Below are 25,748 nucleotides of genomic sequence, written 5' to 3'. Positions count from 1 at the left end.
CACAGTGTTTAGAACACAAGGACACATCCCAAGTGCTCCCCACTTGTTGCTAGGTAACGTCTGTTTGACACAATCTGGTGAACATCATCATGGTTATCTTGCCAGTAGGAACTGGTAATCAGGATGGCAGTGAGGCAGGCACTTGTTGTCAGAAGACTGGGCCTGGCTTTTAAAAGCCACAGAAGCATCTTTAGATCATTAGAATCCAAGGGTCCAACAGCTTTGCAACAACAGCATAAATATTGTGTGCTGGATGGACAGGCACCAAATGGGGACATTCCCTACTGTTGTGTGATGAGAAAGCTGGTACTTCTGAGGACTTCCAAAACAAATAAATACCCCATATGCTAGAAGGAAAAGCATGGGAAAGGCCTGTTCCAAGTGGAGATGCAAATGTCATTCCCCAGGAAGCTGAGATGCGGCTGGTAGCGCTGCGTGGAGAGCAAGTCAGGTGGCTGACCTCAGGCATGACTGCCTGGTCTTTGGACATTTTGTGGAGTGACCAGCTGAGCCAACAAAAGAGGAATGCTGCAGCTGTGGACCAAGACCTAAGTACTTATTACCACTGGCTCGGAGACATACGGTGGTGGGGCTGGGGCAATGGGGGAGACATAAGGTATTGGGGAACTGTTTGTTTCAGCAGCACTTGTCCCTTGGCAATGACCAAGCAGAGGGAAACTGGCCACAGTAACTGTATTGCAAGTATGGACTTAACTCAAACACACTTGCATTCCCTCAGGTGGTGGTTGTGATGGTTAAATAATATACTTTTCAGTGCTTAGCGCAATAGCACATCCTCAATGATGACTTATTTTTATTATATATATAATATAGCATATAGACTGTATTATATATTATGCATTATTTATTAAGCATTATAATGTGTTATTTATACTATAAACTATATGTAATAGCATACTATTGTTATTATCATCGCCTATCAGTAACTAAACATTTTTTAGGAACAGAAGAGATACAAGAAGTCCAGTATTTTCCTTGAGGTAGCAAACATCTCTTCTAGAACTTGATCAAATGATTATTCTCAATTTAAATGCTTCCAGTGTTGAGGAGCTCATCAGCCTATGTGGCAGTCTATTTCATTCCATTTATTAAACAGCAAATAATCTATTAAACAGAAATGATTCACTAAATTGAGCCAATCTGCTTCCCTATGGTTTCAACCCTTGGCCCCATTTCTCCCTAGTATCATAGGATAAAAGAATGCTAATACTAATTTAACTCTTACTCCACGCCTAGCATCTGTCTAAAAAATCGATTCATATTCACTCACTTAATTCTGAAAGTAACCCCCTGAATTAGGTAATAGTATTTACAGATTGGCAAATTGAGGATGCAGTCACCTTTCACGTGCTTGGCTTGAAATATTTAGTTAGATCTTATTTCATTCATTGAACTGAAATTTACTGAACATTTTCAATGTCTAAGATTGTTGTGGACTTGTTTTTAGGAATATGGAAGGGAATGCAACAAAATTGTACCACTCATGGAACTTGGAAAGGAAATTGAAAAGGCAAGTTACAGCCTGAAAGAAATATTTACAAAAGGTTCATTTGAAAAAGAACTTGCATGTAGACCAAAGAAATTGTTACAACTCAAAAGTAAGAGAATCCCATACAAAACAGGTATTCTACCAAAGAAAAGATAAAGATGACAAACACATGAAAAAATGCTGAAAATCATTATTAGGGAGTTGCAAGTTAAAAAGCACAGTAAGATACTACTCTAACCCACTCAACAGACCGAAACTAAACAGATAACCATACCATTTGTTGGCAAGAGGAGAGGAACAACTGGGACTCTTGTGCACTGCTGGTAGGTATATGAAATGGTACAACCACTTTGCAAAAGAATTGGGCAATTTCTTTAAATGGTAAATGTATACCTGTCATACAACCCAGCAACCCCACTTCTAGGTATTTTATCCAAGGAAAATGAAAACACATGTCTACACAAAGACTTATCTACAGATGCTCACAGCAACTTTGTTATAGCCCAACACTGGAGACTGCCCCATTGTTTAACAGGTGAATAGATATACTAATTGTGGTACATCCATATAATGGAATACTAATCAATAATAAAAAGGAACAAATTTTTGGTACTTTTGACAGCATGGATGAATTTCAAAATAACTACAGTGAGAGTAAGAATCCAAAGATTTTATACTGTAAGACCCCACTTACATAAAATTCTAGGAAATGCAAAATTACTGAGGTATCAGAAAGCAAATCTGTGGTTGCCTGGGTATGGGAGTCGTGTGTGGGGTGGGGGGTGTAGTGAGGAGGGTTAGATTATGAGGGTGCCTAAGAAAAGTTTGGGGTATGATGAAAATGTTTATTATCTTAATTGTAATGGTGACTTCACAGGTATATGCATATGTCAAAACTCATGTAAATTTGTATATTTATTATACATCAATTATACCTCAACAAAACTGTTAAAAAAAATCTTGGTGGAAATATGTGATCATACACCAGGATGGCCCTGTGGTCCAGTCCCATTTTCTGAGCCATAATTCTAAGCTGCTCTAACTTGGAGGGTATAGAAGAAGCCTGTATATTCCACAGTGCTGGCAGTGAATGTCATAGGGAACTGCTGGACACAGAAGACAGGGTCCATCACCCACTGCAGATCCTTTGTCTCAGGCATGGAGTTTCTGGGGAAGCACATGAGGTCATTCTCTCTGTTGAACGCACCGCCAGAGTGGGGGTTTAAGGAAGTCTTGCAGTGGAGCACATGGCTGCTTGAGTCTTAAGGATGGTCTGAGCTACTTACTTGGACCCCTTCTTACTTGGACCAGGGGGCTTCCTGACTCGCCTTCGGCTTTTCTCCATTCTTTACACTGTGCCAGAAGTAATCTTTTTAAAATACAAATCAAGTTTCCGTAATTAGATATCCTACTGCTAGCTACTGCAACAAAGTTCAACACTTCAGTGGCTTAACTCCGTGGAGGTTTATTTCTCATTTTCAAAGAAATCCCATTCACGTGGAGCCATGTGCCACATGATGAGTCAGGGACCGAGGCTGCTGCCACCACCCAGGGGCTCAGAGTCGTCTCTTTCTAGGGAGGGGAAATGTAAAAGGAGCCCAGACAAGACATGTCTGCCTCTTCAAGATTCCAGCATAGAAGTGATAAACATTACTTCCATTCACATTCCTTGACAAGAAATAATCACATGCCCACATATTGAAAGCAAGGAGGTGGGTCAAAAATGGCAGCCCCTGTTTAGACAGCTGCCCCCCGGGGACAAGCCCACCTTATGGAAGGAGGACCACAAGCTTTTAGTGAATAACTAGCCAACTAACACCCACTTCCTGTTTTGCATAAGGTCCATGGGATCAAATTCAAAAGTCTGAATTCATTTATGACTTCTAATAGTTTTTACACAGCCTGCTGGGCCTATAGAAAATGAGCTGCTGACCCCCATTCCCCGTCTGGTGTCACACCACTCCCCTTGGTGCCAGCGCTTCCGGTGACACTGGTCTCTATGAGCCTAAAAAGTGTTGTGCTCTTCAAGGTTCTCAGGGAGTAACAGGCTCTCCCTCTCTCCTCCTCTCCTCAGTCCCCATCTTCCCGTACTTCCTTGGCATTCCCTTTCACTTCCGGCTCCTCCTCTTACCCCAGGCTAGCCTACTTCCTCCTGATCTCAGTACTCCTCAGCTTCTCCCCCCGCGCCCCCACCCTCACCCCCACCCTCAAAAGCTGCTCCCCGCCATGCTCTCGGGAAGTCTCGGCACACTTGGCATCACTTGTTCAGTTTCTAAAAGTACCTGCTTGAGTAAGATGGTGTGGATCAAAGGCTAGGTCTGCTACCAGCTAGCTTGTGGGACTAGCCAGTTGTTTAAATTTTCCCTTCCATCATTTCCTCATTTGTAAAATTTGGATAATTATAACGCACTCTTCAGTCTCCATTACGGTGAAGATTAAATGAGATTCTGCATGTAAAATATTCAGTAGATGGTATATATAGTATATAATAAACCATAACCAGTAGTTGTTGTAAGCATCCCCATTCCTCCTCACAGGTGGGGGTTAGCATCATGACTCTCTTATATTCACAGACCTTAGCACAATGGTCGTCCACTGTGAGCATCTGACAAATAACTGCAGAGTAAACTTTCTCCTTTACCTCGCATGTGGTGGGCTCTCTTCAAGAAACACCTCTGTATCCTTTGTCCCTCTTTTTGCATTGGTCCCTGTTCTTCCACAAATGAGACAGAACTGTGGTCCAGCAGAGAGGTCAAGCATGCAGCCCTCCAGCGAGACTGTGGGTCCTGGTTTGTTGGAATTTACTTCTCTCTGTACCTCAGTTTCCCTGAGTGTAAAATGAAGATAATGGGGCAGTCCTGCCAGAGTTCTTAGAAAGGGACCACAATGCCTGGCAGGGAGAAAGCACCCCTATACATGATGGCTGTTATTTAAAAACAATTAGTTTGGTTTGTCTTCTGATTTCATCCTATTTTTCATTCCCTTCTCCTATGTTCAACTGTTTTGTTTTTAAATTCTACATAAGAGATGCTGAACTCTAGGAAACAAACTGAGGGTTGCTGGAGGGAAGTGGGTGGGGGAATGGGGTAACTGGGTGATGGGCATTAAGAAGGGCACTTGATGTAATGAGCACTGGGTGTTGTATAAGACTGATAAATCACTGACCTCTAGCCCTAAAGCTAATAATATACCATAAGTTAATTCATTGATTTTAAATAAAATTAAAAAAAATAAAAACAATTAGTTGTGAGGGTTTCTTTTCACCACAGAAAATGAGCACAGGATTCATTTAACACACTGTGTCCTTCCTTCTTCCCCTTGGCCGGGGTGGGGGGGGTGGGATTTTAAAGCCGCGAGAGCTATGGACTCTCTAGGTTGAATGTCCCTTTGAAAGGAGGTAGCTAAGAATGGACAAAGGCTCTGGGGCCACATGCATTTGAAGTCATGTAATAGCAGCCAACATAGTCACCATCTCTGTCCCCCTCTCGCCACTTCCAGGCTTTGCCTTCCCTTCTCACTGGGTGTGGGACAGAGGCATGGGAGCACTAATGCAGAAATTACTACATCTACTCCAGAAGAAGGCATTTACCTAATTGCAAAGGAACACATCCTAGCTGTAGACAATAAATGGTGTGTGATGCTTCCATGAAGTGAGATGGATGGAGCTCTCTGTTGCTAACCGGCCCGTAACCAGGGTCATTAATCACACACGGCATACCCATTGCCAGTAATGGACTTCACCCCAGAAAACTCCAACTCACAGTGCCAATGGGTTAAAGGGAAGGCCTCGCCTGTTATGGAAATATAGGTCTCCCATCGGGATTAACCCTGGGCGATTGCCACCCCTCAGTCCTGAAAGGGCCTTTTAATTGATTTTCCCTCTTATTCTCTCTGACCTGGTGAAGAGCTTACCTGCCAGCCTCTGCCTGGCCTCAGACACTTGGCCTGAACTGTCTGAATTGCTAAGAAGCCTCTAGTCCACAAGAAATTTCCCCTCTCTTCAGTCCTTGACAGGAAAAGTAACTACACCTCAATAGCAGATCCTTGTTTTCAGATCTGGGTGGGAAAATGACCCCACAGCATCAGCTATAATTTACTGAGGGCTTGCTCCAGGACAGGCATGGTACTTTACGACCATTTCCTTACCACAATTATCCTAATAAGTGTTCTAGGAGGCATTTGGCTGTCCATTTTTCTTGGTAAAGAGGCTGGGGTGCAGAGAGGTTAAGTAAGTGACTTGCCTAAGTTGGTGCAGTGAAAAACAAAGCTGGTGTCCAAACAGGCATGGCCGATTGCAAAGCCAGGGCTCTTTCCGAGATGCACGCCTTGGTAGTGGACTGATCCTTGTTTTTCTTGGGCTGGCATCTGAAGCTTCCTGGAAGCCACAACTGAATCCTTGTTTTTCCTCTTGAACAGCATTAGAAAAGCAGAATTGCACTGGGGGTACTTGAGATAATCATGAAAAGTAGACTTTCATTTTAAAAGGCAGTTAAGTTCCACTGCATTGACACTCACCAGCTAGATCCAGAAAATATTGCTTAACTTAATAAATAGGCTCTGGCCCAGCTCCGGTACTCTGAAATGCTCAGGGTGAAGAGGGTTAGACAAGGTTTAGTCTATTTCCTTTTCGTGGAAGAACCATGAGATTAGGTAATTTGTAATAAATTCCTCAGCTGTGCAGAGTTTCTGCAGAGGCACTACTTACTTAATTGGATTAAGAAGGAAGAAGCCATCTGACATTCTCTTTTGGTGGGCCGTATATTCTCATAAGCCCTGAGTGGTTCTGAACCAGAGGTGGTAGAACTGCATTTTGAGGTCATCCCAGGACTATAATAAAATAGCGGAGGCGACGGGACTGATTTCTTTTGTGCTGAGAGGTCATTTGCAATGGGAAGGGTTTGCTGCTGTTGTCACCGCTCTTCTGTTTTGGTTGTAGGAGGCCGCCTGGTCTGGGAGAGGCATGGGCCATTTCTTTGGCCTTGACCTTCGAGGTTCTCCATGAGCTGGCCCCAGCTGGCTATTCTGCTAGAGGTACCGACATTGTAAAAGCACCAGATAATCGTTGCGGAGGATGGTCCTACGCATTGTAGTGTATTTTGCAGCACCCCTCGCTTCCATTCACCAGATGTCAGTAACACTAGCTCAGCTGTCACAGACAAAAGTATATCTAGACATTGCCCAGTGTCACCTGGCCGGGGGGGGGGGAGGGGTAAAATCGCCTCCGGTTGAGAACCCCCGTACTAGTGTGTCAGAGCTTGTATTGCTCAGCAGGCAATAACAGAGGCTGTAACTGTGCCCAACACACAGCAGGCCCCCCCATAACGATTTGTCATTGAATGAATATAGCATAAAACCCAGTCTTACAATCCACTAGGCTCCCTTCACTCAACCTACTCTTCCTCGCCGACGGCCAGTGTTTTTCTTTCCTACCTCTATGTCTTGACTCTTCCACGTAAAATGGTTTCCCTTTTCCATCTTGATGTATGAAAAGTCTGTCTTTCATTCAAGATCCTGTTCACACACCGTCCTAACCAAAGCCATCACTGCTCAGCCACATGGAACATGCCTCACCATTCCATGGCCTCCCATTGTCCAGCTATCTCTGTTTCTTTTATGACATCCAGCAATTTCTGGGAGTGAGAACAGAACCTCATGGTTAAGAAATCAGGCTCTGAATTGAAATTACAGTTCCATCATTGACTGGCAGTGAAACTGTAGAGAAGTGACTTACCCTCTTTGAGACTATTCTCCACCCAAAAATGCAGGTAACAACAACACTACCTCAAAGGGCTCTTGCAGAGATTAAATGAGAGAACTTATTCGATGGTCACAGCCAAGAGCCAGGCCCATAGGACTAAGTAGTTGCTATTATTCTCCCTACAAGAATGAGAGTTCCTTAAAGACAGGGACTAGTTCTTACTCGTCTTTATAGCCCTGGCATTTAGGTCCATGCCTGATAAACAGTGGGTGCTCAGTGACTCTGCTGCATGGACAAATGAAGTAGGGGCTTCAGGCAGGGGAATTCTCCAGGATAGACTCATGGGCTCTTACTGGACAAGAGAAGAGTGAACCTAGTCCGAGCTCCTCACTTTATAGAAGGAGAAACCTGGAGGCCAGGGGGTTAACAAATAGCTTGGCCACATGCACAAGGTAATAGGGAACCGAATGTCACGTACGAGGCCTGCTACCTCCATCCCCCACAGACCCCTGTCCCAGGGAGAAGTCCAGCAGAGCCCCTCTCTCTCCCGTTGGCAAAGTGGTGACAGGAAAAACTCGCTGCAGTGTGTGAGAAAGCTAATTAGAGCTAATTTATTATCTTTGCTCAGAACTAGGATGCCGGGTGGAAACTGCTGGAGGTCTGCGCTGCAAAGAGAAATGTTTTTGATTATATTTACACATCTGATTTGAGAAGTACATGGAAACCTAATCATAACTATAATAACACGCTCATTAGCTCTCGGTGTACTTATCTTGGCTGCATGATAAGTTCTCCGAGGTGCAGCCTGGGCGTCATCTTTTTCATGAAGTCTCTGCAGACAATGTTCTGTGCCATTCAAACCTTCTCTGAGGGACTCCACAGTGCTTTGGAGTCAGGCAGACTGGATGACTCTGGAAAGGTACTTGTCCTCTTTGAGACTGTTTTCTCCTCTGTAAAATGAGGCAATAGTATCTCCCTTGTAAGTTTGAGATGAGGATGAAATGTAGTACCGTATGTAAATGGCATGCCCGATGCCAGGTGCACCCAGGAGGTGCTTAGTAAATGCTACCCTCCTCAGTAAGTGTGTGTGTCTAGGTGTTTGCCACAGAAACTCGGGCCCTGCCTGTGAGGGCTGATGCGTCTTCAGCCTCAATCCAGGCTCTACACCTGGGGCTGGAAAGGGTTCTGAGTCCGGTGTAATGGGGGAATGGATGAAGCACAGCTGGGGGTCCACTGTGTAGGAGGAAGGTGGAGGAAGTACAGTCTAATGGGATGGAGAGCCCATGGGCTCAGGCATTACATACATGAGTGTCCGAATCTCATCTCTGGCACTCTCCCACTGTAGGACCTTGGGAAATTCACTTAAGCTCTCTGAGCTCAGTTTTCTCACCTGTAATATGGGCAAGAGTCCCTACCTAACACAGCTATTATGAAAATAAATTTATATCATGCATATGAAATGCACAGCACATAGTAAGAGCAAGATCATGGAGTATGAGGTAGAGGCTGGTCCAAGACCCCATTGGATATCTAACACGTACTGAGTAAATGTGCTAAGTGAACAAATGGATGGAGCTCACTATAATCTAGGATATCTGGGGGAAGAAGAAGGAACACTGGATTAGGAGACAGAACCATGTTGGTCTATATCCTGTCTTTGCCCATCAAGCAAATCCCCATCTCCCCAGTCTCAATCTTCTGATCTGTAAAGAAGATCCTAATGAAGATAAAAGAGTTGATACTGGTGGGCAGGACTTACAAAATGTAAAATAGAATCTTGATATTGAAATGCACCTAGTACAGCACCTGCAAATATTAAACCATTCGACAAATGGTTGACAATACCATGAACGACACTTACAAAGCACCTATTACGTGTCATTCACAGGGATCCCATCGTGAACAAAGCACACCTTGCGTCCTCAGAGGAGCAGCAGCAACACAGCCCCTCTTCGTCATCATCCCTGATGCAAGGGTTGGGAACCTGAGGGCCTGTGGTTGTGATCCAGATTCTGATGACAGAAACAGTGTGTGTGGGAAATACACATTTGTGTCTATGAGGGTCTACAAATGCCCCCATTTTAGAATGTTTTCCTTTTTTGTAACTTTTTTGTGCTTTGTCATTTTATTTTTCATTGCTGGGGGACCTGTCTCTAGAAAGTTCCATCTCTCAAGTTGTCTTCTGATTTCTGTGGCCTTAGGAAGCATATACTAACACTCAGTTGGAATGCTGTAGGAAATAAGGAACAACTTCTGGGCAGAGGGCCTAGAGTAGAATATATGAGTGTTGGTGGGTGAAATTCCTGGGATCTACCTCTATCCAGTGCTCACCACCCATGACAGCAACGCCAGTCTATAGCCCACATCATCTCTTCTGCCAAAGCTGTGGCAGTCTGCCCCTTGTGGCCCCTGATGATCCACCCCTCCTGCATTTACAGCCTCACTTTGTTCCCTCCATGGCCCCAGAATCTAGACTGGCCCTGGGACTCTACCAAAACATTTAGTGGAAATGATGTTGTGTTAGTTCTGGGCCTAAGCTTTAGAAGTCAAGGGGCTTCATGAGTGTACCAATCATTTAATCCTTACCACATTCCTCTGAAGTAGATGCAATTACCAGAGAGCTAATAATAGTCTTCTGAGTGTCAGATGGTATTTTAAATGCTTCAGATGAATTGATTTATTTAAATCTCACAACTTTATGAGGCAAATGCTATTATTATACCCATTTTACAGGTGGGAAAACTAAAGGACAGAGAAGCTAAGTGTGTTCTCCAAATCACACAGCTACTAAGCTTAGAGCAGAGTTATTTAAACCCAGGCCGTCTGATCCTAAAACCCACATGTTAATCACTATGCTGAACTTCAGAAGGGTTAACGGTCTTGCCCACATTCCACAATGGCAAGGCTAGGATGCAAAGGGGTTTTATTGGCTCTAAAATCAGACCCTTCTGGCCTAAAACATCTAAAAGCCCATTCTGGACCTTTCAGGAACATCACCTAAACCCAGAGACAACTTCTACAAAAAATAAAAACATACAGATTATAGTCAGTGATCATCTTATCAGAACTTCACAGAACCCTTTACTGGTTTCCATATCCATATGTGTATTTGTGCGTGTGTGTGGTGGAAGACCATGTATGATAAGCACTTTTAGATCCCAAGATGTAAGTTCATCTGTTCTTTTCACCAACATGAAAGTGTAGGGTAGAACATTCATTCGTCCAGTCAACAGGATTTTATCAAATGCCTTCAGTGTTGTTGTGCTAAGTACTGTGGCTTCAGTGGTGAGCAAAGAAGAAGCAAGCCCTGCTCTCACATCCTTATGGCAAGGGCCTGCTGGATCAGATCAGGCTCTGCTGTTTCGGGGGTGAGCGACCTAGGGCCAGCATTGCATGCTAAGCTTTAGTTTCTTATCTGTAACTGGAGTTAATAATAGTATCTATATATAATCTACATTTTAAGATTCTTATGATGGGAAAATGTAATAAAACAGGTAAAATGTTTAGCAGAATGTCAGATACAGATGGCAGTCAGATACTTTAAAAGTTACTAATAAGTTAAATATTATCAATACAATATTAATGCTATTAATAACAACATAAATATTACTATTATAGAAGTATACACGAGGCAGTGTGCTAGGTTCTTCAAAAGCAGCATAAGATAAGGCTGCTCCTCACCTTCAAGGGGTCTGCAGTCCTCATCAGGAGAACAAATATGCGAATGGACAGCTAAGAACTGTAGGCACTATAACAGAGGGCCAGGTTCAGTGTGGGAGCACAGAGGAAGTACAGACTGACTCCTTGTGGCTGGGAGTGTGGGAAAGGAGAAGGTTGGGAGAGTTCCATAGACAAGGGGTACTGGACCCTGGGCGTGGTGTTTGGAAAAGGCTTGGGTAAGAAGAAATGTGAGAAGGGAAATGTGAAAAGGGAATTTGAGACAGATAAAACGCTGAGCTAATGCACGGTGGTAGATTGTGCTTGGATGGCTTCCAATGAGGAAACATTTTCTGGGAGATTGGGTCTGGAGTGAATGGTTGAAGAACAGGAGGCAAGAACTGGTAGGAGATAAGCCTGGCAAGATATCTGAAGCCTGATCATGGAGGATCCAAATGTCAGGCTCAGAAGATGAGCTTTACTATTTAAATAGGCAAGAGAAAATGAGTGAAAAAAATACCTAATATGAATGGACTGATAAACGTAGAGATATATGAATATAGATACATATGATATAATTTACCGTTATGTATATGTATAAAGCTATCTCTGACTATATTTCTATCTTCTGGTTTATTTTTATTTTTTCAAAAATAAGTAAGGTGAGTAGGATCTGCTTGCTCCTTGCTCATCATTGCAACCATAGCACTTACAACAGTAACACAGAAGGGACTTCATAAAATCTTGTTGAATGGATGAATAAGCTATAACCACGATACTTTGATGTCCATCAAATGAACAAATGAATTCACACCTTGAATGTGGAGGAAGGTGGGTGCTTTCACAAAGCAGGTGACATTTAATCTTGGCATTGTAGATGAGCACAATTTAGCTTTGCAGAAATGAGCCATTCCTGGTGGTGGCAACACAGGTGGAGAAAACAATGTCACTGCCCGGTGTATAAGATGGTAAAGAGTATGGATTCTGGAGCCAGATGTTCAAGTCCTAGCTCCACTGTTTAATAGCTGGGGGCACTAAAGCATGTCACTTAACTCTCTGGGTCTCAGTTTCCTCATCTGTAAGACAGGGACAATAAGGGTATTTACTTTATGAGATTATTGTGAAGATGTAAGGTGCTTACCACAGTGCCTGGCACATACAATAAGCTCTACTTAAATATTTGTTTTTATTAGTATTACTGTTAGCCCCTAAATGCAATCAGCAGACTGAACACTCTAGAGTCCTATCACACATAAATTGGTTCTTTCTTCATGTATTATATCTGAGCAGCCTATAGGAGTCTCTGACACAAATTTCTTTGGTACAGATGAAGACCAGAGAGCTTGAGAGTCATTTCTGAAGAGATAAGTGAATGTCTAAACAATGGGGAATGAGGAAAAAAGAACATATTGAATGCCAGGATTCAGAAGGGATTGTTGCAAGATATTAATGAGCAGAGAGATCTAGAGGAACCATGTCAAAGCCTTCTGAGAGACAGTGGGAGCAATACCTGGGGAACGCCAAAAAGAGAGATGATAAAGGAGGAATGACAGCTCCCTGCAGGCCTGGACCAACTGCAATACAGAATAAGCAACAAGGCCAGAGAAAAGCAGTGTGTCTTGTTAAGTTCCTTTGAGAAGCTTTAAATCAGCAGTGGCTTCTTGGCAGGGTGAGGCAGGGTTCCAACCATTACAGGTTACTCAGAAGCCACCAGAGAAAAATGGAGAAGGAAAGCATTGAAGAATGAGCATGGTCCCCGATGTGATGTGGTTACCATAGAGACCACTCTCAATGGTAGCCAGGAAGGGCAGTGCTTGTTCTCAGAGCAGTTAACAAGCTATTAGACCAAACATGAAGATGCCAGCAGGTGAGCAGAATGAAGCCGCTACATCACAGCTGTCTGTTTGCTAAGATCAAACATGGAAGAAATAGCCATAAATCAAGCAGGCCACTGCGGCCATTGAGTCAAGTTCAGGGGCGCACAATAGGACTTCTAACCTGTGAGTCAAAGCCCAGGGACCAAATCCCAGAGCTACATGCTCAGAAGAGTGGTGCTCACATGTCCCTCAGACTGGCTTGAGGATTCAAATGAAATTAAAACAAAACTTTAAAACCAACGAACGTGAAGATAGTAACTAAGAATGTGGGAAAGACTGGCTGAGAAAAGTGTGGAGAGGCAGTAAATAAAAAGAATATTTCACACTGTGTTGCCCAACATTCAGTCAAAACTGAAGATATAGCCTGGCTTTGTAGCAGGCAGGGGGATCTGCTGAGTTTAGGGTGGCAGAACCAGGATTTGAAACCAGGGCTTTCTCAGAGCAGGGGCTCTGCTTCTACTGGGTTGCTTCTTCAGGAAAGTGTCTGAAGGAGGTGAGCCTAGGCTAACTACCTCCTATATGTATGATCTCCACTCTAAACAAAGAAATATATACCCGGATGAGCTATTCATTGTGTGCTGAGCCCTTTCTATGATTACGTCTATTTGTACAGGTGGTGTCTTAACACCCAAGGTCCTGTGTCTAGTTCTTGACTACCTGGAGCCCCCCTTCTGCCTCCCCTCACACACCTGGGCTATATTTAAAACATCACATCTTCCTATATTTATAATGCTGTTTCCTCAGCCCTTTACAATTTCTACTTCTTTCCAAATCTCAGTTTGAGGGCCATTCCATTCATTCATTCAGTCATTCATTCACTCATTCAGTCGGTCAGAAGTGTGGGATGCTTCTGTGAGTCCTTCCTCCATGCTTCCCCATACCCTGCACTTCCACCTAACATAACCTATCGTGCTAGGTCAGAAGCATTCATCGAACTGCCTGTTGAGCCCTTTAGATTTTAGATTTCTTGAGGGCAGATTGTGTCTTGCTCACAGTCTAGGATAGTGTCTAGAATCGAGCATGTAGCAGGTGCTTAATATTTTTCAAAGGGTGAATAAAAGAATAAATGAATGGACTACATTTCTAATTCTATCCAGGTTACTATATTCTGAAGGGACTTCTCCAAGCCAACAAGCTGGCCTGGGATGAAATGTTTTTGTGCACATTACTTAATAAAAAGAGCTCTGGGTCAATTGAAAAATTTAAAGTCAATATGAAATTGATCCTCATCAGCACTTTCTCCTCCAAACATATAGACAAAGGGACATTTCTGAAACATATGTATTAGTGTTGCATTTTCTGCTCCAGAGACTCAGCGATCGTTGTCACCTCCAAGCCCAGCCCTCATTAATTTATGGGGCATCCAGCATAATCAGCAACAGGCTTCTGGGCAGCATAAATCAGAGACCAGCCAAGAATTTGGGGGAGTCTCTGAGCTGCACACATAGCAATTTCCTTTCATGCTCTTTTCTCTTATAAGTCACTGAGCACTATTTAAATTAAGCTGAAGACCTTTAGGCTGAATTTCAAGGACACTCCAGGATCATCATCAAATCTGTCCACTTCAACTGTGCAGAGAAAGAGTGCAGACAACCAAAATAACACATCCTATAGCACCTTCTCAGAACTCCTATCCCATCTTCGCTTGGTTTACCGGTCACTTAATAAAGACATGCCCAGGAGGGGATGAAAACAGTCAGCAGAAGAGAAAAACAAAACTGTTCTTGCTGGAGGAAACATGACACAATGAAGGAGCCAGATGTACCAGGAGTGACAATGCAGAGGCACAGTATCTAACACAGATATATCCATCACTGGAGGTGACAGCTGTGATGATCTGTCGCGACTGGCTTCAGATAGAATTGGGAAAAAGATTCAGAACCTTGTGTGTAAGAGGTAGGGATGCTGATATGGACTGTGTGTTTGTGCACCCCCCCCCCCAAATTCCAACGTTGAAATACTAATCCTCTATATGATGGTATAGGAGGTGGGGCCTTTGAGCACTAAGAAGGTCATGAGGGTGGAGCCCTTGCGAATGGGATTAGTGCCCTACCAAGAAGAGCCATGAGAGCTAGCATCTTCTCTTTGCTTTCTCCGCCATGTGAGGATACAAGGATATGGCCACTACAAACCAGGAAATGGGCTCTCGCCAGACACTAAATTTGCCAGTACTTTGATTTGGGGCTTCCAGCCTCTGGAACTGTGAAGAATAAATGTCTATTGTTTAAGTCACCCAGGCTATGGTATTTTTGCTATAGCAGCCCGAGCTGACTAAGCCTGATATGAAGTCATAGCTTCTGGGGCTGACTTTCCTCTCCTTGATTCTGTAGTGTGCTGCAGTGTCCCTGCCTGAGAGCCCCTTACCCACAGTCATCTGACAAGAATCCATAATCCCGTTGCCTTTGAACATTTTTCTTGTATATTTGTGTTAGAGGATTTCATTGAGGACATATCACCTTTCTCCTAGTTGATATGCAGGCTACACATGGAGTGAACCTTAACTGCCTGGTTGCCAAGGTGAACATGCAAAGACGACAACACCCCTAAATTTTAGGTGAATGTCACAGTGTCAGACTCCCAGTGATCCTTTGATGGTTCCCTGGGGATAGGGATAGAGGCTGGGAACAAAGCCTGGGGAGGATTGTGAAAAGCTGCAATGAGGAAGGGGCTTTAGCATAAAGTGCACCCCTTTGTAGTTGGTGGGAGGTGCCTGGCTGGAGTGGGTCCCTCCTGCCTTCTTGGATGCTCAAAGATCACAGCTAATAAAAGGTGTGGGCCAATACTGACAATAACACCACACCACAATTCCATCCTTACCTTGTTTTCTAGTTATTCAAAGAGTGTATTCATAGGTCCAACTATGAAGCCCTTTATATTCTGACCCCTGGTCAAATATTTCAGATATGTCAAATATTTGAAAATATGATATTTAATGTCACAACACTATTATAAATAAGATGGTATTATTTCCATTTTTGAAGTGAGGTTCAGAATGGTTAAGGCCTATGCCGAAAGCCACACAGTTAGCAAGCAATAGAGCCAGGATTTGAGCACACTGCCCTATTACTGAACTTCTAAAATCACTTCCATTTTCCAGTTTTGAAAGACAGTTACAGTTGAGACTTGTGCTCTCTAGCCCAATTGAGGAAAATGTTGTGGGTCCCCTTAATTTGCATTTGCAAGCCTCCTTTAGGACATCCTCTGGTCCCTAGCCCACTGTTCTCCCTCTGCACTTGACAATCCTAGGACATGGCCTGCACATATTCTTTGGCTGTTCCCACCTGAAATACTTGGGATAAGTCTCCCCAATCTGAGTCAGTCCTAGTCCAAAGCTCTCCCTCTTCGTACTTCACTTAAAAAAATAATTGTTTTATTTATAAAAACTATGCATACTCATAATATCTGACTTAGAAGAGCAAAATATAGAGAGAAATAAAATCCCTCCTTATCCTACTATACAGAGAAATTCACTTATATCTTAATGCATTGTGTTTTGTCATTTTTAGGTATCTATCACGTATCTGCAACAAAATTGGAATCCTATTGCACATAAAGTACTGAAGCCTACCTTCATGTCCATATGCCATAAAAAACATTAAACTTCTTTTAGAAGAGATATGTTCTATTTAATGATTACATTAAATTTTTACATTTTTCACATTCATTTTTGGAAATTTAGATTTATGCTTTTTCAAAATTTCAAGTAATGTGGAAGTAAACTTATGTGTTCACAAATCTTTGTAATCTCCCTTTTTAGGATAAAATACTAGAAGAGGAATTCTGGGGTCAAGAGTTACAAGGTTATTTCAGGCTCTTCCAGATAATGTATATCAATTAAATTCTCACCGGCAGAGTTTCCATCCTGCTCTGGAAGATCATCTTTCCTGGAAAGTTCCCCTCAAGTGCTAGTGAAATGTAGTCTTTTAGCAGTGATCTTGCATTTATTTGAATAGGGACTGAGTTTAAGGAAACATGTCAAGACAAGACTATGTGTTGATCTAAGCAGTTTCATTTTTATCCTGGGCTCATTGCTAAGCTACATTTCTGAGTCCCTTGACTATTACATTGGGGCAGACTATGACTGAATTCTGGCCAGCAGAAGGTAGGTAGAAGTGACATATGCCACTTCCAAAATATGTCCCTCAAAATCTCCCAGGTACAATTTTCCTCTCTCTTGTCCTCTCCTGCAAAGACCCTGGTGGCCACATGTTGAAGTTGATGATGCCATACAGAAGACAGAAGAATATCTGTGTCCCTGAATGACTGTGTTAAGTGCAACAATACACTTTGTGTTGAATATTAGGTTGGGAAGGGTTGTTGGTTAAGGCAGCTAGTATCCTAATCAATAGTGTCTGATTTACTCAAAGGTTCCCAAACCAAAAAGACTCAGCTGGTTCTTTGCATGTGCCGCCATGAATCTGCCTTTGGCCAGCGTGGCTATTCACAGAGGCGTGAGTTGTCCGCAGCCTGCAGCACCCAATCTAGCGTTTGGCATTGAGCGCGGATTACCGGGGTATGGGTTCATGTGTGGTTACGGAGTAAATGAAACCAGACAAGAGCCCCATGATTTTAACTGGATGAGGCTTAAGTGAGGCCCACTTTGCCATCTGAAGTAGATCATCCACTGGCCTCTGCCCTCTACCCCCAAACAAGTACATTTTAGTTACCTAGGGCATCTGTCCCTGCCTCCCCAAGAAAGAAGACCCAGGGCTGAGGACCGCCCTTCAGAGCACAGGCTGTTGTGCAGAGGAAAGTGGCGCTTCCAGCACAGTTGTTCCTCTTCCGCTGATGCTAATTACAGTTTGCTAAATGCAAACCAGGGAAACATCTCGCCCACCCAAAAGAGATCCAGAAATGGGTCTGTTACCTTCGCAGTAACCTGGGAGCCAAAAACTCATCTTCCTTCTAAACCATGTATCACTGTTTTTCTCCCTTTACATGTGGTGAACACAGAGAGGTGTGTTCATAGGAGAGGTGAGATTGAAACTGGACATCTCCCCAACCTCAGGGCCTTCGCTTTTGGTTGCTCGCTCTGACGCAAAGCTGGAGCATGAGGTAGACGCGTGCAGAAGACACTGCCTGGCGGGCGGGGTTTAATTACACATGTGTGCAGCACCGTGGTGGCAGTCTGAAGATGCAATTACACAACTAATCATATTGAAACAACAAACTGGAGCTTCCTTGAAGGGCCTCCGCCCACGGGACCCCCATGTTGTCATTTTGCCACACCATCTTGCCTTTCTTCTGTGTTAGTATCGCTTGTGGAATTTTCTTCCGTAAGCCTCCTCATCCTCCTCTCAGGACATCATCAAGAGTCACCACCCCACTGCAGCCTTCCCTGCGGTCCTAGGACCCCCTCCCCAGCTGACTGAATTCAGCCTTCCTCTGTGCGATCCCACACAGGGCATGGGGCTTCTGTGCCATTACTTTCTGTGTCGGGGCCCCAGTTGTTAAATCTGGAAAGCAAGACTTGGGCCTCTATGCATCTTCTCAAGCTTCAAAACTATGTTTTTCTTATTCTTAGGAATAATCGAATGGTTTAAAAATATAATATAGTGGAAAGATTGTGGCTTTGGCAGCAGGAGTTTGAACATGACTCAGTTGCTTCTAGCTGAGTGACCTGGGCAGGATGACTTAGCATGTCTTTGGGCCTCAGTTCCCTCATCTGTAAAATGGCCACAGGACTGATATTAGTTCACAAGGCTGGAGAGTCTTGTGAAAGTATTTTACAAGTAAGTAATGAAATACAGTGCTTGTCCCAGTTATATTAATAAAAAGCTGAGTGAGTCCCTCTCTACTCTAAGGGAAACTCTACCACTGCCGGATTAAACATCTTTAAAACATGCATCTCAGGTTCTCAGAATCATGTCTGACAATCTCCACTGCCTCTCTAACTGTAGGGGAAGAAGAGCTTTCATTAAAAATCCCCACAAACCTTAATATTAACAGTCCCAACAACTTTGGTAACCCTTTGTTGGCTACCTACCCTGTGTTAAGCACTTGCCAGGCATTTGCCACTAAAACAAAATGAAAGAATTAGACAGGCTTATGGTCAATCCCTGATTTGCAAATGAGTATTTACGTGATCTTGAGAAATTTGCCTCACTTTTTGAATCTCAGCTTCCCTGTCTATAAATCAGCTGTGGAAGTGCCTATTATAAAAATTTGTAGTGAAGGGGTACCTGGGGGGCTCAGTCTCAGGCTGAGCAGCTGGCTCCTGGTTTCAGCTCAGGTCATGATCTCAGGGTCATGGGATGGAGCCCTGCATCAGGCTCCATGCTCAGCAGGGAGTCTGCTTGAGCTTCTCTTCCTGTGCCCCTCTCTAGCTCATGCCCGCTCACACTCTCTCTCTCAAATAAATAAAACTTTAAAAAAATTGTCATGAAAATTAAAATGTGGCAACCCCCTTAAAGCATGCAGACCCAATACCTGACACATAGCAGCCACTCAGCAAAAATCAGTTCCTTTCTTCTACTTTCCTTTCCCTTTGAACGCCAAGATTCTAGAATTCCACAATATTAAACAGTCATACAAATAGGATGTGCGGTAGATGATGGGTGTCCTCTAGGGGAGTGACGTCACAGGAAGATTCTAGCAGAATCTCCATTCCAACATCACAATTGGGCCCCTGCATGAGCCTTTCGCCCACTGTGCTCATCACCACAATATTTTACAGTGAGCATTTAATTTTTTTTTAATAAAAAGATTATTCTCAATGATGCATGTGATAAATATGCCGGCTTTAAACCTTTTAGAAATATTAAAGGTTTTACAGCTCAATGTGTGACAGACTTGATTAATCCCTTCCACACAGAAGTATTCAGGAGGAGAGCTGTAGTTGGATTTTAAAGCTCCCAGAGTGTTCTTTGATAAAGGTAAAGAAAAGGTAAAGAGCTTTGAAAAAGAGAGTGAGATTCTCATGCCACGCAGAATAGACAAAGAATGCAAAGACCCAGAAGGCTGCACAGTGTGGTGGGAAGCTGGAAGCTGGGGTGGGGGTGGGGGTGAGGCAGGGAGAAGAGTGCTTTAAAACCTCTCTCCTGAGAGGATTTTTCAAATGAAAGGCACAATCCAGCCTGACCACAGGACATTAGTCTCAGAGTTTTCTTCTCTGCTGGGTTTCAAAATGGATGATGTGGGGGAAGGGGTGAGGGGCAGAGCAATCCAAGGGCAGTACAAACTTTAGAAAGGAATCAAGTGGAATATACCATCACCTCTTCATGTGTCCTGGACTCTTTAGCAGCCTCCTGCTAGCTCATTCGGTCACCAGGGCTATTTCCTGCACCAACCTCTCCAATCCCCAACTGGATTTTGAGCTTCTCTAAAGAATAGGAAATACTTTGGTTTTTGGTGACTTCTTCCCCTCAGCACTCACCCTAGCTTTTGTATATAATAGGCATCTAATAAACATTTATTAAATAGATAGAGTTGGTGTTTAATAAGTCCTCCATGAAATGGTCTAATGACATAAGAGGTGTAAAAACCCCTACTTAAGAACACTGTTTCAAAAATTATGAACAGACTTCACCTCCTTCTAACTCTCATTCTACAGAAGAAAATTGAGTTTAGGGATGAAACCACTGAGACTTACAAATAACACCTCATTCTCAAATACTTACTGAGCACTATTCCATGCTAGGTGAGTTGGGACACAGTTCCTAGCTCAGCCACATTGGGGGTAAAGGAGACTTGTCATCATTGTGGGAGGCGCCATGATTGAAGCATATATGGGAAAGCGTGCAGGACAAAGGAAGGTACACCAAACACAGCATTTTTGTTCACAGTGGAGATGGTGGGGAAGGGGGTGATTAAAAAAAAAAAAAAAAAAACCTTTGAGAATAAGTAATACACTCTAAGCTGAATATTGAAGGATAATGCCAAGGGAGACAGGGCATGCATACTTTCCCCATATCATGCATACAGTTGTGACCTGTGAACTTCCATTTAAACTCCAGATGGAACGGCTTGCTCTGCTAATCAACGCCCCCCCAAAATCTCAAAGTGTCCGCCCACTCCGCTTGGTGGTTTTCTTTGACACCCAAGTCAACGTCCAACCCCAACCCCTACCCTGTTTTTATGGGAGCATTTTCCCAACACACGACGCCAACATATTTGCCACAAGATATTATGGGGGCAAAAGTGTAATTCAATTACGTGACTTAATCAATTCAAATGGCTAATGTACAAGGATCTCAGGATGCCATCCAGCTTTCAACTGAGGGCGAATAATTGTTCCATAATTTCTTAATTCTCCCACAAGACAGTTTAAATTAAAGGATGTCAATTTGCAAAGCCAGACTGCATTGTATTCTTAAATTGGGCCTGAAATAGCCACAAGATGAAGGGTAATAAGGCAGAGAGAGCAGAGCCCAGAGTGCCTGGTGCTGTGCAAAATTGTTTAATACGGTCAGACCCTTTAATCTTCATATCTACTGATGCAGAAAGCAGCATATTTCTGTCACTTATGATAAGAAACATTACTTTTTAAATTCCTTGGTGAGGCCAGCAGATCTTAGGCAGCCAAGATAGCAAGAATCTCTATTTCTGTGTCTGTGAACATTTCTTTTTTCCCTTAAATTGGTTTTATTCTAATCCATTTAGTTTCCAATCTGAGTCAGAGACAAGTAACCCTGAATGGAACCACACAGGAGGAGAACAAAGGCGTGTGCCTTTCAGTTCTCAGATTCTACTGGCAACCACCTCCTTGAACAAGTCTGTGATTAAACGAATAATGAATGTGAGAGTATTAACCATAGGCAGGCAGCTAGTTCCAGAAAGGGAGAGAATTGGAACAGCATTTGAGAGAAACAAAAACACGCTCAAAAGTAGAGGATGCAGTGTGAGGAGGTGATGATTTGAACTATTTTCATCAAAGAATCTGGCATTTTACTCACGTGTGTCCTAGAAAGTGGTTCGGTCAACTGGGTGTGCGTGACGTTGAGAAAGCAGGAGGCTCCAAGGTCTGGATTGAAGAAACAGGACAATGTTTCCCCAAGACTGCCAGGGCCACGAGTCAGGAATCGTCATCGAGAAAAGCCGAGGACATAGCTGCAATGAAAGAAGTCTCTGTCATTTTGAAAGCAAACCAACGAAGGAGAAAGGAGGGTGAGGTACAAAGTTAGTCATCACAGTGGAGTTTGGAGCGAGCGGCTCAGCATGAAGCATCATTCTAGTGTGTGTGGTGCATGGAGGTAGGCCTCGGGCACAGAGACCCCCCGGAATTGGACCGACAAACAGAAGGGAACTTTCAGCACCTCTGTGCCTAGTGCTGGCTGTTACAGTACGTGGAGGTACAAAGAATAACATTCATCAGTCTGTACTTTAAAAATCTGGACTGGGTTATCCATACACAGGCTAAAATTCAAAAAGTACACATGGTATGAATCTGTCTATAGGACAAACACCTAGAATGGAATTATTGGGGAAAAAATTTTTTTTCAATTTTGCTATTGTCAAATTACCATCCACAAAGGCTGTACAATTTTACAATCTCTTTAGCAACATATGAAGAAATACCTTTCCTTCGTCCTCACCAACAGAGCCTGTCTTGGTTCTTTATACAAAGAGACGTGAGATATGAGGCATAATAATGACAATAATAATGCTAATATTAATGAATGATCCTAACACTTTAAGTACAGTTTTTAGTCTTTATATATATTAATCCATTTATTCCTAGCAGCAACCCACTCATGAAAGTACTATTATTATTCTCCCTAAACAGAGAAGGAAACAAAAACACAGAGAACTTAAGAATCTTGTTGGTGAACATAGTTATGCAGGGCAGAGTGCCATTCCAGGGCTGGCACCCTCTTCGAGGCCCAAACTCTTAACCATTAGCTCTTATTCCAGAGGTGGGATATTACTTATGGTATGTGTAATAACAGGGACACACAAATAGGAAACCTGAGGGGGGGGTGTGTGTGCATGGGGACTCAGAGACACCAGTTCCTTCCATCTTAATGGAAGTAGACACAGGCTATAACTGGGAAAATGTTCGGCTACAGTGATTGATATGCAGAACTCTATGAAGAACAAGTAGACTTTTCCTTACTTTTCTTTCCTACTCCTTTCAGTACAAAAACATTACTCCATAAATGTTCATGATGTGTCAGAAAGGTCAAAGCTACAAAATTTAAAGGATGGTATGGTCCAAAAAGCATGGTACTTTTAAGTAACACAGACCTGGGTTCAGGTCCAAGTTACACTACTGGTTAGCTGGATGACCTTAAGTTATATGGCTTCTCTGAAACTCAATTTTCTTCAAATGGAAAAAAAAAAAAAGTCTGTGACCCTAGGAAAATTTTTACAATGACTAAATACAAAAAAAAAAAAAAAAAAAATCCAAACACTCAACAAATATCATTAGTTGTATTTAACTTGCACTTAACTGTTAAATCTTACTTTCTCTGCTTCAATTTGCAGACCTTCTGGTTTTATCAGAATAGTTTACTTTTCTCAAATATAATGGAATTTTCTAGTCTGCTTGCATTTCTGTGTTCTATTCTCTCTTGCTGAAATTCTCCCCTTGTCCCCAGGTCCCATCTACCACGAAGCTAGCCAGATCTACATCAAATGCCACCAACTCCAGGAAGGGTTTCTTGACCAATGCCCTCTGCAGTACACTGCCCCTAAGTGCTTTGAATTCCTAAGTACTATTGGATTCCTAAGTATTATTGAGCTCTACTACTTCTAAGACATTAATCATCATAATACTAACAGTTAGCAACTGTTTTAGTGCGTACCAGGCACTGTTCTAAGCATTTCATATATTTCATATCTCACTTAATCCTCTTCACATGTGATAGGTATCGTGATCATCCCCACTTAGGCACAGTCCTGAGTGCCATTCTTAGCACATCTTGTCTGCACAGAGGGACTGACGTTTCTAAAGGCAAAGAGGCCACAAGCCTAATATTTGAAGTTGTAGGCTTTGGACTGAAAACACCTGTGTTTCAGCCTTGGTCCTGTTCCTATCAGCTGTGTGATATAGTTACCAAATCTCCCCAAATTTTAATTTCTAAAAGGGGAAGCTGATAACACCAACTTCAAAGAGTTATTATAAGGCTTAATTGAGTTTGCAGATATAAGAATTTGGAACAGTGGGTGGCAAATGGTGAACACGTGAATGTCAGCTTATATTATTCTTATTTAAATAGCATACAGTGGCTTCCAACAAAAGGCTTGCTTCCCTACTTTGCATTCACTATTCCCTCTGCCTGGACGGCCTTTCCCCATCCTCACTCATTATCCCCCTGCCAATTTGAAGAACTCAACGCCTAGCTCTGCAGGATCTAGCACTAGCGTCTCCTATTCTGCAAAGTCTCCCTTGGAGGCCCAGGGAAATCTCCCTTCTGTTGCACCCTCTATTACCTTAGACCCAATTCCCTTGTACCCCTCATCTTACTGCATGGAGATTCTGGCTCAGAACTAGGAGGTCTAGGAAGATGGGGACTTCATCTTAATTATTTTTAATCCCTATCACTTAGCACACTATTTGCATAAGCGGGGTAAGCTCTTAGTGCCCATTAAGTGATTAAAAAGATGAATTAAAAATAAATACCTTAATGCTAAGAGGAAAAGTTACCAATTCTTAACTCACTACTATATAATTCATTGAAAAGTCGTTCAATATCCCAATCAAAGCATAAAAAAGAAACTCTACTAAAACTAAATGTTTTATAAAAATAGACGAGAGGGTTCTGTAAGGAACCCACTGCATTCCTATCAGCCGCATATTCACTCAGCACACTGCCAGGCTATTGATGTTTTAGTGATAGACACTGCAAAATGATAGATTCACCAGCAATTCATAAGCTGAAGACATTACCAGACACGCCGTTAGGCTGCTCAGATATAAACAGAATATTATGGGAGGAAAATAATAATTAACTTGTAAGGAGAGGGGCAAATAAACATTCTATTAAAGGGGGAAAAAATCCCAACTGAATATAATCTCCTTCCATTACATTATGAGCATTAAAATTAATGGTGTTCGTTTTTCTGTGGTTTGGGTAGTCATTGTATTTAAAAAGCTGAAGTTAACTTCACAGGGAAAAAAAATAAATTAAATGTGCCGGTGTCTCAGGAAACTTCATTTTCTGAGTCAATAGCCAAGTTGATGCACATCACCAGAATGTCTGACAATCAGTTTTCCATACTGGTGTGTTCTAAATGGGAAAGGAAACCAACTCTTAATTTAAATTATATTGCAAATCACTTCTTGCAGGCTGAATGGCATTCAGCTGCAGTAGGTGGCTTTCACATAGGGCCCCAAATACAACATTGGCTGATTAATGCTAATTTGAAATGTTTTCTTGGAGGGGCTGATGGGCACTCGATCTGGGTGCATATGAGGCTGAGGAAATTCTATGGTGGGTGACTGACTTGAAGGCCAACAGCATATTTGCCATCAGATAAAAATGTACATTCACAAACATACCAAGACAAGTCAATTATTCTCTGATTCACTATTCCCTGGGTCCCTTTGTGTAAAGAAAACTATTTATACTCCCCATCAGATGGATACACAGAATCATAGTAAACAAGCCCCTGATTCCACTACTCTATATTATATTTCCCACGGCACCTTCCATTGTGGAAGTCATTAGTTTTGGTCTTTTTGTTCTCGATTTATCAAAACAGACATTTTGCTAGTGAGCTCAGTTTTGCTCCCAGATGCAAAATAGCAGACGCAATTTTTGACCAACTGAAAAAAAAAGAAACAAAACATGCTTTGTAATCTTTTGGTGAGGGTGACTGGGAATTTGTTCTTCTCTATCTCAATGCCTGATACGTACATAAACACTAAAATCAGAGCTCAAAAAGCTTAGTATTCTTTTACCCTTCCCCAGCTTAAAAGTTCAAAGAGACAAACCAACCCATCCTTGTGCTTTGAATTACTCCCAATACAATGCACTCAAGTCAAATAATCCAAAATGAGGAAACTGATCAGAACCAACACCTGAAAAAACAACAAATTAACATGAAACATCATCATATTTCA

At 42.6% G+C, this 25,748-nt stretch overlaps 1 protein-coding gene and 1 pseudogene across 2 annotated transcripts in view; both read right to left on the bottom strand.

Annotated features, from left to right (window-relative positions):
- Positions 1-25,748, bottom strand: part of DAB1 (DAB adaptor protein 1) — a 1,098,018-nt gene that overhangs the window by 755,089 nt on the left and 317,181 nt on the right. For both annotated transcript variants that reach the window (XM_057310634.1, XM_048220365.2), the window contains one exon: positions 21,637-21,790. The gene's annotated coding sequence lies outside the window, so the exon portion shown is untranslated. The remainder of the gene's footprint in view (positions 1-21,636; positions 21,791-25,748) is intronic.
- The window catches only part of LOC113254267 (phenylalanine--tRNA ligase beta subunit-like), a 114,008-nt pseudogene that overhangs the window by 85,061 nt on the left and 3,199 nt on the right, over positions 1-25,748 (bottom strand).

The sequence above is a fragment of the Ursus arctos genome, unplaced genomic scaffold (genome assembly GCF_023065955.2).
Source record: "Ursus arctos isolate Adak ecotype North America unplaced genomic scaffold, UrsArc2.0 scaffold_12, whole genome shotgun sequence".
NCBI lineage: Eukaryota > Metazoa > Chordata > Mammalia > Carnivora > Ursidae > Ursus > Ursus arctos.
Note: the sequence above shows the minus strand (reverse complement) of the source record. Positions and strands in the feature narration are given on the sequence as shown.